Raw genomic sequence first — 12921 nt, forward strand, 5'->3', positions numbered from 1 at the left:
TTAAGTAATGAGGAATTACAGCTTTACATCTGTTTTGGTGTTATTTCTGATGCATAGAATGTTAAATGGGAATGCTTTGTGCTCCTCCTGATGTCAGTATGTAGTGCAAACTCTTGTTGCTTATGCTTGATTAAGTGGCTTTATACAACCATGTGTGTGGTTGTACAACCATACAAGGAGGTAAACAATGTCATTTGCAAAGTATAGCACCACTGGGGCCCCAAAGCATAGAAACATTGAGGTGGGGAGAAAGCTGTGATGAGGGCTGGATTTAAAAGAGAAATGTTTTTAGAAACCAAATTCCTGTAGAGTGAGTTGTGTCCTTAAATCAAGCTCAGGAGCCACAGAGTCTAAAGCCCCACGGGTGTAGGGGCTCAGTGCAGTGCTGTGGGAGCAGCATCCATGAGCTGCTAGTCCAGGTCAGGTCATGCCTAATCCAGGGTCTTGTCTCTGATAGCAGCCAGCCCTGATTAGAGAGAATGCAAGACCAGGGCAACAACTGGGAGAAATTCCACGTTAAGCTTTTGTTTATTTTTGTTTTCATATTAAAAATGTATTGAGCCCAGATGATTTATAGTCCACTGGGCCTACTCCTCTACTGAAAATTCACCTGCAGGCTAGAGGAGTGTGGGACCCTCTAGTGCTGCTGTCCATCTCTGTCCCTATGCATCAACCTTGGAGAAGAAGCCTGCTTTTTATTTTCTTTATTCACATTTCTCACATGCTACTTCTTTTGCTCTGGTGAGATACTAAGGACTCACATTTAAAAAAAAAACAAACCAGACAGACTCTTAATGCATGCAACAAGTCTTTAAGAAAGCTCTGTATCAGAATTTTCTGCAGTCTGCTGAAAGAAAGGAGAATATTCCTGCTGCCTGAGATGCTTTCAATTGGATTACATCTAAACAAAGGAGGGGGGAAAGGAGAGGCATAATCCTCCACTGGAGAGGAGGATTTATATGACCTGATATATCTTGTGTTTCTTAATGTTCCTTGAATAGAGATGATTGAAATCTCTCACCTGAGCAAGCACACACAGAAGACAAAATACATTATTAGTGACCCTAAATATATTAGAGCCCTCTGCTTCTGATCACAGTGGTGCATCAGCTGGAATAGTAATAGGGGATGAATGGGGTATGCCTACATACACAGGACTGTTCTTCCATAATGAAAAGGGAAAATTGCTACTAAAGGTGCCATTGAATCAAATTTTGATGACTCTCTATATTCCTGCCTGTGACAGTTTTCATGTTGTGGTTTCAGATCACTTTACAAACTTGAATAAACTTTTTTTCCCCCTCACTGTCTTCAAAGGCTGTGAGTTAATATCCAGTACCTTATATCTGAAAGGACTAGGACTGTTTTCAATAGGATATGGCTTTTTTAGGCAGCAGGCACTTTGTCCTGTGCAGAAGTGTATGGAAGTGCATTTTCTACATACAAGCACTTGCACCTCTCAAATATTTGCCCTCCCCTTCAAAGAAACCAGGATGTGGCTGGTATGTATGTATTTGAAATGCCAGATTGTACAGAGCAGAGTCTTGTAAACAAACACCCATGGGAGGATGAACCACACCTGAAAGTGCTGAAAGAGTCCAACAGGCATGAAGAACATCTGCCCAAGTGCCATTTGGTGGGCCCTTGCTCTGCTCACTGGACCATGCTGCCCCTGTATTGCATGTAAGATGAATGTCCAGGGTGCAGAGCACTCCTCACCAAAGCCCCTGTGTGCCCACCAAAGGCTCCCTCTCATCCTGGGGAGCTGTGGAATAACCCCTCTGCACTGGGGAGCTGCTGACAGAGGGCTGATACCCTGTGAGTGGGAGGAATTTCCTTTCATGTGGTCTGGTGTGACATTAGCGCTTTCCAGCTGGCTCGTAGGTGTCTTTGTAATCTCTGGATTGACAAATGGCAGTTCAGCTCAGTGTGGCTGTCATCTTCATGGCAGGGAAGGGGAGCTTGACATGGCTGTTCCAGCCCTGTGTCAGTGTGCTATAGGACTGCTGGGTGGAGTTGTTGTGACAAGACCTTCTCTCCAAGCTTTTCTTGATCCTGAGGGAGGTGCTGAGCATTGTTTGATGCAGAGGGGTCAGAGATGCTACCTGATGTCTCATATGGACAGTTGGCATTGGCCCTGAGGTCTGGGCTGGGAGAGGATTTGGGCTTCAAAAGAAAGCAAAGCAACAAGGTAGAGAGGAGAGAATTAATATCATGAAATGGATTTACATGGCGCCATCTTCATATCTGAACTGGAGCTGTCAGGGAGAACGAGATCCAGACTCTCTGCTGTTCTCCAGAGAGGAGCTGTTATGGAATGATTGCTCAGTTAAAGTGATGGCTCCACCTCTGCACCCTGTGTCTGGCTGATTTCTGCACATAGAAAACAGACACAATTTGGCATGATCCCTTCTCTCCCACTGGCCTTTCGTGCCTTTCTGCAGGCTCTGCATTGCCTTCTTTTGCTTGCCTTATTGCTTTCAGCCCTTGAGCACCTGTTGGTGTCTTGCTCCCACCCTTATCTGCCTCTTAGCTCCATCACCTTGCCTTCTTTTCCATCCTCAGTCATTTGTGGCTCCCTCCATTCAGAATAAGTGGTAATTTAGCATCTATCCAATAGGTGAACAAATGTGCATATTTGTTGCCTACAATACAGAAAGGTGTGTGTGTGTTAAACACTTAATTACCTGTGTTTTATCACACACTACTGCATCCTCTGTTCTGGAACTTGCCTTCTGGGGTCTCACAGCACCTCTTCCTGGGCATGACTGCTGTGCAGAGGAGCAAGAGGGGAAGATGCAGAGCAACTCTGTTGCTGCTTTCTTATTCTGCTGGAGATAGTTCTGTCCTCCTCTGCTTTCTGGTCAAAGCCCTTTTCTGGTCAAAGCCCTTTTCTGGTCAGCCTAATGAACTCGAAAGTAAGGAGGAAGATTTTGCCTTTAGTCCTGACCTTGCAGGGTGTTTGGGGTCACTGAGAGATGCTTCCCTTCATTTCCTTCAGTTGCACAAAAAAGAGTTGGTCTTTACCCAAGCAGGAGGAAGTAAAACAAGGTGGCACTCTTCTCTTCAGGTCCAGTATGGGTCTTATGTATTTTGTTTGCTGTCTCTGACAGGTTGACCAGCCTTGATCACAGTGCCAGAGACCTGAAGCAAGGATCCTGACGGATGCATATTCAGTACAGCCTGACCTCTTGAGGAGAATAACTATTTCCCTGAAGTCTGCCCCTCAAAGCACCACACAGGTAAGGCAGACAGTGCTTCTGATGCTCAGGCTCACCTGCACTGGATTGAGAAAATTATTTTTCCCATTCATTTGGCTCAAGAGGGGCTTTGTCACCATTGCCTGCCATGTTTTGGGATGAAACCTTACAATGTATTTACAGCATGGGGAACATTTCTCAGCAAAAATGTACTTTCAGAGGATCAAGACTGCCCATATGGTTGAGATAAATATAGCCTAAAAGTGTGGGAGGAGTATGCTGAAAAAAGAAAAATGTTTCATACGAGGTATTAATGAAGCAATACTTAGATCTTGTGTTCTAAAATAATTTTGTATTGAAAATATCTTAATTTAAACAGAAAACTTTTTAAAGAAAACGGAATAAAGGAATTTATGTTGTGGAAAAGGGGTTTAGTAAGAAATTAATTTAATAATGTTGTTTTCAACTTGGAAAGATGTATCAGGTCATCCGTAAGTGAAAAAAAATAAACACAAAAGCCTTGCAGTTCTAATTGCTATGACTCATGGAAACCAGATCTAGAAAAAACGAGGCCCTTTAGTCCAAACTCTTAATCCCCTGCTAGTATGTAACATCGTTCCCAGCAGCGTCTACCAGTCCTGATTTAAATTATGGGATTTTCCCTTGTCCCCCTGGGATACTATTGCACAGACTAATAGAATTAATCTGCTTACTTCTCTTTCACCCCCTGACCGCTGCAGATGCAATTAGTAGTAGGTGATGGGAGGATTCTGTGTCCTATGCTGCATTATGAAGGCTTAGGGCTGTATTGTGTTAAACCAGACATCAGTTGCAAGCATGTTTGCATGAGTGTGGCTTATCTGTCAGTACTCATTACAGCCCCATGAACGTCTCTGAACTGCATTTCTCAGACTCAGGAGCTTTTCTACAATCCTAATTCAGGATCTGATAAGGCTCAGACTAATGTTTTTGAATGCCTGTGAGAAAGATAGTATGATTGGGAACTGAAGTGAAATGCAAATTCGTTTGCTGCCAGTGCTAGAGACTCAAAGTGGCAATTTACTTTTGTGTTTCTGGAGCATTCTCTTTGGCTTTTCTCCCAGACAATTTGGTAGGATGAAATACCTTTTTGCTGTGTGTGGTGCTGCTGGAGCACCTTTCCATCTGTGGATTGCAGGCTTGTCTTTGATGAATGGTGTGGGCTTCTCCTAATGTTCACCGAAAGACTCAGGTTAAATAATCAGATAAAGTCAAATAAATTTGAGCTGGAAAATCATAGCTGGTTTTATTTAGTTAATACAAAGTAGAGCATCTTTCTGTGACATTTCACCTGTTTTTTTCTCTCAAATTTGGAAAAGTTTTATTAGGGGGAACAGTTAGTTTCTAAAGTGGGTGGATGCTGGAATGCATATGACCAGATTACACCTGGAACAGCTGAGCTGTACAGCTGCCTTGTGTGGACATACGGATTCATCCACTTCCAGAGTGAATTAATAACAACATCCTAATACAGAAAGCAACTGCAATGTAATTGCCATTGGATGTTTGAATGAGGTTCCAATGTGAAATGGAGCCTGGGGTCCTGAAAAACTGGGCATGTTTCCACATGGGCTCTGTCCTCTGGCACTAAAGGAGGAGGTCACAATCCTGTTCATCCTTCCTCTCAATTAATCCTGGCTTTAGCATGCCATAGCTTTTATGGAGTGTTTCTTCAAACAGAAAGCCTAAATATAATCTTAGCCACTGCTCCAGTCTTTCATTATCAAGATAAGTTAATTAAGCTTACTAAAATTTGACTGAGTTTCCTGTGCTTCTCAGATACAAAATTCTTAAGCGCTTAAGATGGCAAATCTCTGATATGCTCAGTGAGTCCTGTGCTAATCTTCCCATTGTTCTTAACCACTTAGAACTCTTTTCCAGTTTGGTGCTTGGCTGTTTCGTGTGGTTTTGTAATGTACTTTAAAGGATGGGGAGGTGCAGACTAAAGCCAGGGGTAATGATCCGTAGCACTCTGGATCATCTGCAGCTTATGTTCCCTGTCCCTGCTTTGCCAGTCAAGCTTTATTCCAGTGAAAGTGTCAGTAAGCCCAAGGCAGATAGGCAGCACTGTTTCTCCTCTCCCCTTGCTTTTCCTTTACCATGAAAGTTTATCTTGCTGCTCGCTTTTTAAAAGCTTTGCATTAGCTGGGGGGCCGTGGAGTAAAAGGCTTTAAATACAGATGCTGGTGATAGTCCTTTCAAAAGCTGCATTTCTCAAGCTGGGAGCTATTGACCCCTTTCAGTGCAGTCACAAAGAAATCCAAGAGGAAATGGAGGGTGAGGGCCAGCAGGGAATTTATATATATAATTTTTTCCCCCCAAGTCGTCTTCTTATTCTACCCCCTGCCAAGCTGGCTATTGTTTGTGCCTCCACATGGGATACCCGTGGCCATATTAGGAAAATGGCATAATGTTGTATTCTTTCTAGAAATGGATTTCTTACAGTTGCTTTTTCTTTCCCCCTTGCTGAAAGTTGTTCTGTTTTGGTGCAAGCTCTAGGCAAAAGGAAAGTGGTAGCCCATGGTACATGTGGTATAGCGTCTTAGGCTGTGTGAAGACTTCCTTTGTTATCTCAGTTCAGGTGATGAGACAAAGCAGCAAAGTAGCAAAAGATGAGGTCCATCTACTATGACAGGAGGAGAGGATGTTGCATTTTCCTGTGTCTTGAACTCAATAATAATGATTAATAGTGATGTTTGTTTTCTCACCTTTTTTAACCAACCTTGCTTGAGGGGATGCTCGGGACATGGGACAGAGGCAGAGAGCACCGCTCTGTGTCCCTTTTTATTCACAATCTGCCTTTTATTCATACATGCTTGCAGTGCAGTGCTGAGTGGCATGCACCAGTTTGGGCCAGCAGCTTCCTCTGCTCTGTTGGATGACCCAGCCCAATTATCCCAGCAGGTGGATGGAATGTTTGAGGCTGCAGGGAGCCAGGCTGTGAGCAGCAGTATTTCAGGGGCTGAAGATCTGTTGGTAGCAGGGGTCAGGTCTAAACATGCACCAGCTCAGGGAAAGGACTCCTGGAGTTTGGGATTTTTTCCTGGCGCAACTGTCACTTGTTGATGAACAGAAACTGCTCGTTTTTTTGAAATTGATCTGAACTTCAAACACATCCACTTAGCAACTTCTACAAAGGAACAGCTGGAGCAACGTGGGCACAAAAAAGGCTCAATCCCCTGACTCTAGAAAGCAGAGGTAGAGTCTGGAGTGGGAAAACCATAGGTTTGGGAGCTGGGAAAAGGATAACTCTTGGAGGGGAATGAGTATGTGCTTGTGCATGTAAGCATAAGATTTGGGCACTTCCTTTTGTATCCTTTTGTAGCCTCTTGAATTGGGATGCAGTTTTTAGTTGTGCTTTCTATGCTTGTCATCACTTCTGATTCCTTGTGATGCTCTGCTGATTGCCCCCATAAAATCTGTTCAACAACTGATAATGCTGCAAACTTGTTAAAAATTAAAGTAGAAAAAACCCAATTCCTTTTTAGAAAGAAGAAGCAACAAATTTTGAGTTCCATTTACCACAATCATGTCACAAAACTCAATCTTTGTTATGCTGAGGTGTGATTACAGAAGTGGAAAAAGGGAAAATACTTTCTATAAACACATTTTTGGACAGAATATTAATAGTTCAATATTATTGTGATGATTATCTGTGTGTGCATGAGAATATACACTTTTTTTTTTAAATTAAAATATTGAACAGTTTGACAACTTCTAAAGAAACTGCAATTTTGTGAGAATGGAGTGAGGGCTTTTTAAAGGTTTGGTGTATTTTGTATAAGCCTGTAAATGGGGATTGCATTGACCAAAAGAATCAGATATCATGCTGAGAAAGTTCTGGTTTTCTTTAATTTCTTTTGGCTGTGAATTAAATTGTTTGGAGAAGCCTACACAATTATTCTCCAAGAGAATCTTCCTCTCTGATAAATTGTACTTATACTAGAGCTAAAACTGGGGAAGGCCAGGGTGAGTGCCAGGTCAGCCATGCCTCCTGAGCACCTTCTGTGAGGGGCAGTGCCTGGATCTCAGCTGGGACAGAGGGAGGGTTCAGCTCCCCTGCAGCAGGAGGTGCTCATCAGGCTGTAAGTGGCCGCTGACAGTGTGGCACGTGTTTGCCACCTCTGTCTCTAATGGCTCTAGGGACTCAAATGTCACTAGGGCTGATTCTGCCAGCAGTGGATTGACCTTTTCAGAGGCTCCAGAGACTTGGAGCTAATCCTTCTGACACTGACTGTGGTGCACGTGGGTGCCTGTTTCCCTGTGAAGTTAGGAGCTTGTGAAACATGGAAACAATCATGATGGAGGAGGAAAGAAATTGTCATTAGAAATATATCTCTAACAGTTCCTGTCACTTAGATCTAATGCTACAGAGCAATTTAAAGCTTTTTTGACTAATTCTTGTCTAACAGGTGCTTTGTCAAGGCAAAATGAGGTTTACCCAATGTGACAGGGCAGGAAAGCAGAGCTGCCTTTCACTGCTGTGCCACATCCTGAGTGGAGTGGCTGAGATAGGGTGTCACTGAGAATGGCAGTGAAGGCTTTGCATTGCTTATTTTGAGACCTACAAAAGTACATTCGCTTTTGATTCATGCATTTTGAAGACCATTGAGTGTAGCTGGGGACTTAGTTTAAAAGCTGATAGAACTATTCTCTTGCTGTAGAGATTTCTCAGGAAATAGATACGTAAGAGGGGTATATGTGCATGTATTTGGAGCTTCCATTCTTGGGCTTATGAGTAAGAGCTGGGATCAGTGAGAGGTGATAACTACTAAAATCAGTAATAACAACAGTATTACCCTCTAAGTAGTGAAGTGGGTTTGGGGAGTTTTGCATTCAATTATTAGCTCTGTGCCTAGACTGTATACTGACAGTGGGAAGTAGCTTGATTAATCTCTGCTTTCCTTCCTCATCTATATAAAGATGTTAAAACAGCTGATAAGCCTTTTCTTGTAGGAAATGTATTTTATTTTGTGAAGTAACTAGCTTTCTGGAACTTTGCATTCCTTTTCAGAGAAATCTGATGATGAAAAAGTTTTAATTCTGGGGGGTTTATCTTTGTGTATTTCCCCATTGTTCCTCCTTTCTCTGACTAAACAGGGATGGGAAGAAAAAATGAAAGTGATCCAGAAACTCCTTTTCCTCACTTGTAAAACCTCCTATCAAAAAATTTCTATGTGTCTTACATGGAAAAGAAAATAAATTTAAAACTAGTTGATTATAAACTTTCAGAGCATGAAAAAGGTTATTATTATTATTGAGTGCCCTGACCCGTTTGAAAGCTGAGATTTCTTGCTTGCACTGATGCATCTATTTAGTGCAAAATCTTGAGAGCTCTTTTGAGAGAGGAGCCTCCTCATAGGTCAGCTGCTGGCCAGGCTTGTGCACTGTAAAGATAATGGAAATCTGATGTCTGGTTTGTCCTTTGTAAGATGCTTCATGCTCTTCTAATGGATGGGAGTTGCATCCTTGGCAGGCATTACCTTTGGCAGATAAGAAAGTAGGAGCAGCCTTGGACATGCTTGTGCTGCATTCAGGGCTGCTCTCCTCAGAAGGAAGTGTCAGGAGAGCTGAGGCAGAGAGGACATGCAGGCATTTTGTGGCTGGATGAGATGGAGGGGGTTATAATGGCAGTGCTCTGCTTGTGTTTTAGTTTCCAGTGCCCAGCATATGGAGGTTTTCCTTTCCTGGAAACGTGAAGTTCAGCACATGTGTGAGTGGACCAATGCCCCCAGCAGCACGTGCAAATACAAGTATATTTCAAAGTATGTTTAAGCAGCATAAAATTCCTTTTCTAATCATCTGTGAAAGGTTTATTTTCAAATGCCCAATCCCTAATGAGGTGCTAGTTTTCAGATGGACTTGTAGCACTGTCTTGACATTTTAAAATATCTAGGAGGTTTAGCAGGCTAAGTCCCTCCTTGCAGCATGGCTGAGCCAGCCCCTGAGCCCAGGAGAGTGGGAGGAAATATTCTCTGTGAACTGGCTTTGTGTAATTGCCACCTTGAACTGTTTCTGGCACTTTTCCTGTGACTGTTAACAACAGGATATTAGAGTTCGTGGCTATCCTGCCCACTGGTTTCTCCATGTTTTGCAGCAGGGTTATCAGGCTTGGGCATTCTTGCTGCTGCCTGGGTAGCCCTTGCTGGTGCTAGAGAGAGAAGGATGGACACACAGTGCAGTACAGAGGACATGCTTGGCAAGGCAGAATTTGTCACTGACTCCTCAAACTGACCTCGACCATTTATAACCATTTATTTCTGGCTGCAAAGTGTATCCAAGAGTACATTCCAAGAAAGCTAAAAATAATATCCTCAACTTTAACTTATTTCTCCCACAAGGATTCAGTTAACAAGAAGGAAAGAGTGGGTTCCTTCTTTCCCTCATGCTGAAGTGCTCAGCTCTCAGAACGGAGCTATAAGTTTATCACAAGTTATTGGCCTGTGAGTTGGATTCATGTATGGATCACATTACTGGAAAGTGTAATTATTTGCCAGGACTGCCTCTGCTTTTCCATTTCCCTTTCCATCTCCCAGCTCTGTATGTTATCTGGTAGCAGCACTGGAGGCCAAAGTCTCTCTGAACTGATTGGAACCAGGAGCTGACGTTCTGCTGTTCTGGGTCCTTCTGCCAAAAGCCCAAAAGTCTTCAAAGTGAAGACTGTAAGTACAGACTACTCACATGAGCACAGTTTATGGCTGTTTAAAATACCTGAAGATCACTACAGCAAAGCTCTGGTTATGCTGGAGACTTAGTATGACCACACAGTGGATAAAGTTGTGTATATTCCACAAGTCATCTCAGGAAATGGGGATAAGTGATGATGGCTTCTAAAAAGCAGTGATGAAACGGTTTCTGGTTGTTTTGTTAGTTTTGGATTTTTTTTTTTTTTTTTTTTTTTTTCCCAAGATGTGGTTAGAAAGAACTCTTTTGGACAACTCCAAACTAGCTAAATGTAAATCCAGATGTTTAGGACTAGCAATATAAATCCCCAGGGATACTCAATAGTCCTGAGTGTTAGGTACAAAGCTAGTCCCAAGCTGCTGCCTGAGCTGCTTGGGGTCTTAGTCTTCTGCTATGAGTTTTTTCTATTGATTAGTAGTAATGACAATTGATGAAAAGCCCAGTGTTCTGATGGTCCTTTTCCTGTGAATAGAAAATCAGCTGTGCATATCAAGTCTGTGAATCACCTCTCTGTAGGAGACAATTTTTATGAAAGACAAAAAGACAAAAATTAAATTTTTATATCCAAGAATCTTCACAGACACCACACATCTTCGTAAAATCAGGTTAAAATTAAGTAGTTTCAATCAACAGTATGGCTAAATATATATATATATATATATATTTATATATATAATTTTATTTTTGTAAACATTATAATATTTACTGCCAGATTTTTAAACACAATATATTTTTTTTGTTTAGAAATGCCAAAGCTGATCTTTTTAGCATCTAAAAATGAAACCTACATTTTCCTATTGAAACTAGATAAAAAACAATTTATAAAGAGGTTTTGTGTCATTTTGTATGGTGTTTTGTTTGGGTAGCTGGTGTTTTTTAAGTTAGAAAATGTAAAAAAAACAAAACTTCATCTTAGATTAACCTAAACTTTGAGGAATTAATACGAAGAAATACTTTTGTATTTTTTTGGTTTAGAAGCAATCCCTACCAGTTCAAACTGAAGCAATTCTTCCCATCTGTTTTTTTAGTGGGTTGTTAGTTTTTTTGGGTTTTTTTGTTTTTTTGGTTTTTTTCATCCAAACAGCAAAATCTTTCAGTCATTTTGCTATGTTCTTTCTGGGTATATTGATGCAGGGTAATTTTTGTTTTTTTTTTTTTGTTAATAGAAATTTTATTTTTGTTCTCCATTTCTGAAAGAGATTGGGGCTTGTTTGGCAGCAAAATGACAAATAAGGCATTACTCTTCCTTCTGCTGGTGAGTTAATTTTGCCACTCTTAGTGGCAGGGAGTCTGCTCTAGGTTTTCCTATTCCTGTTTTCTCACCACCTCTGAATTACTGAATACTCTCAGCTGCAAGGCAAGGACTAAGGCATGAATGCTCATTGTTATCATTAACTGTTTTCTTTGCTAATTCTCTTTTATTGTGTCCCAGTGACTTGCAGCTGAGGATTAAAATATCTGCCTTCAGCACCAGCAGTAGGATTAGTTTGAAACCTCCAAAGGGCATTGTTTATCTTCCCTGTATCCCTTGTACTATGCCTGCCCAGGATGAGCAGCACTCTCCTCCCCATCCCAAGTGATTCTGTTACTGAGGAATGTTGGACAGATACCACTGCACACACAGCAGAGGTGCTCCCAGATTTGGGGTTGGAGATTGATTTACAGGGGAGGAGAATGCAAGGGGATGTTTGTTTTTTTCCAGGAGAGACCCTGGCTGCAGTGCTTTGCAGAGCTGTTTTAAATGCACTCCCCAGGCAGGGGGGTCTGTGGGTGAGGAGAGCTGTGCAAATGTTTCAGGCAGTGCTCAGGGCTTCTGTCCCAGGCACGTTCTTCATTATTGCTTTGGGGAGAGGCATTCTGGGAGGAATCAATCAGCATCACTCTGGGTTTCTTCTCAATCTGGGCTCCTCTGATGTGTCTTTCAGTGCTGCTCATTTTGGTTTTAATTTCTGAATGAGGGATCGATTTGCACAAAATAGCACCAGGCAGAAGAGTTGGCTTTGCAATAGGTGAAAGTATCTGGCCTATTTTCTCCAAAGCAATTGAATGGGTATTTTAATTGTAGGTCCTGAAGAAGACAGTGGTGGTAGTGCTCTGATAATCTCAGTGGTTTCCTAATGCAACATTAAATTGTCCCCTTGGATCTTTGCTGTCACCTCTGATCTGGAGCACGCCTTATCTCAGAAAGGACCCTGTGCTTCAGCTTTACAGTGGTGCCACATCACTGTCCTGCCCCTTTTTCCAACTTAAGGAAATTGTTGTAAAATTGGTGTAGCTGGCTGGGAAGACACACCCTGTACTGCAAAGGATGGGAATTGCATGCCCCGAGTTAATCTCCTTGAGGACATCTGTACAAAATGCATTTAGGCCAGTAATTTCTGATGTTCCATGTCATTGCTCACAAAGGAGAAAAGAAGGGCTATACTTATTTTTCCCCAGAGTTCAACTGGAGTTGAAGGGAGGTAGTTCTTTACCTCCCTTAATGAGTAACTTTATACTGTGCTGTCTCCTACAATAAGAGCTGTCAGTGCTAGAAGGAAAATAAGCTACTTGCCAAGACAGTGAGGCTGTAAAAGTTAGTAAGAGAGAAGGAAAGGTATGGGCAGAAAGCTGAGATGGCAGCAGGAGTCATGAGAAATCCCAAGCTCTGAAGAGTGCTCCTGATTTTATCTTTTCATACAGCACTGGGGATAGTGTTTGTTTAATGTTTCTAGTCACAGTGAATGAAAATAAAAATCCTGACTGGACAGTGTGTTAATACTGTGATGATGAGGAAGGTTAGGCTACCTGTTGTGTTTGCTGTGCGGTGTTATTGTGTCACAAATTATGTTTATGGCTAAGAACCTCAAATGCTGGCACAGCATCAAGTAAGATGGGAAAGGGCCATTGTGACACTGTTTTCATCCTAGACACAAGGTTTCTTTGAATTAAGTCTGCTTTGGATCAGAGATCTTCATGCAGCAATTTGTCATGCTTTTTTTCTATCCATGACCGTTCT

General features: G+C 42.0%; 1 protein-coding gene across 6 annotated transcripts in view; it reads left to right on the forward strand.

The window, feature by feature from the left end:
• The window catches only part of TSPAN18 (tetraspanin 18), a 116841-nt gene that overhangs the window by 56376 nt on the left and 47544 nt on the right, over positions 1-12921 (forward strand). For 5 of the 6 annotated variants that reach the window (XM_079309447.1, XM_079309449.1, XM_079309446.1 and 2 more), the window contains exon 2: positions 3114-3242. The gene's annotated coding sequence lies outside the window, so the exon portion shown is untranslated. The remainder of the gene's footprint in view (positions 1-3113; positions 3243-12921) is intronic. The other variant, XM_079309451.1, reaches the window with a different exon arrangement.

Source organism: Erithacus rubecula, assembly GCF_903797595.1.
Source record: "Erithacus rubecula genome assembly, chromosome: 6".
Taxonomy (NCBI): Eukaryota; Metazoa; Chordata; class Aves; order Passeriformes; family Muscicapidae; genus Erithacus; species Erithacus rubecula.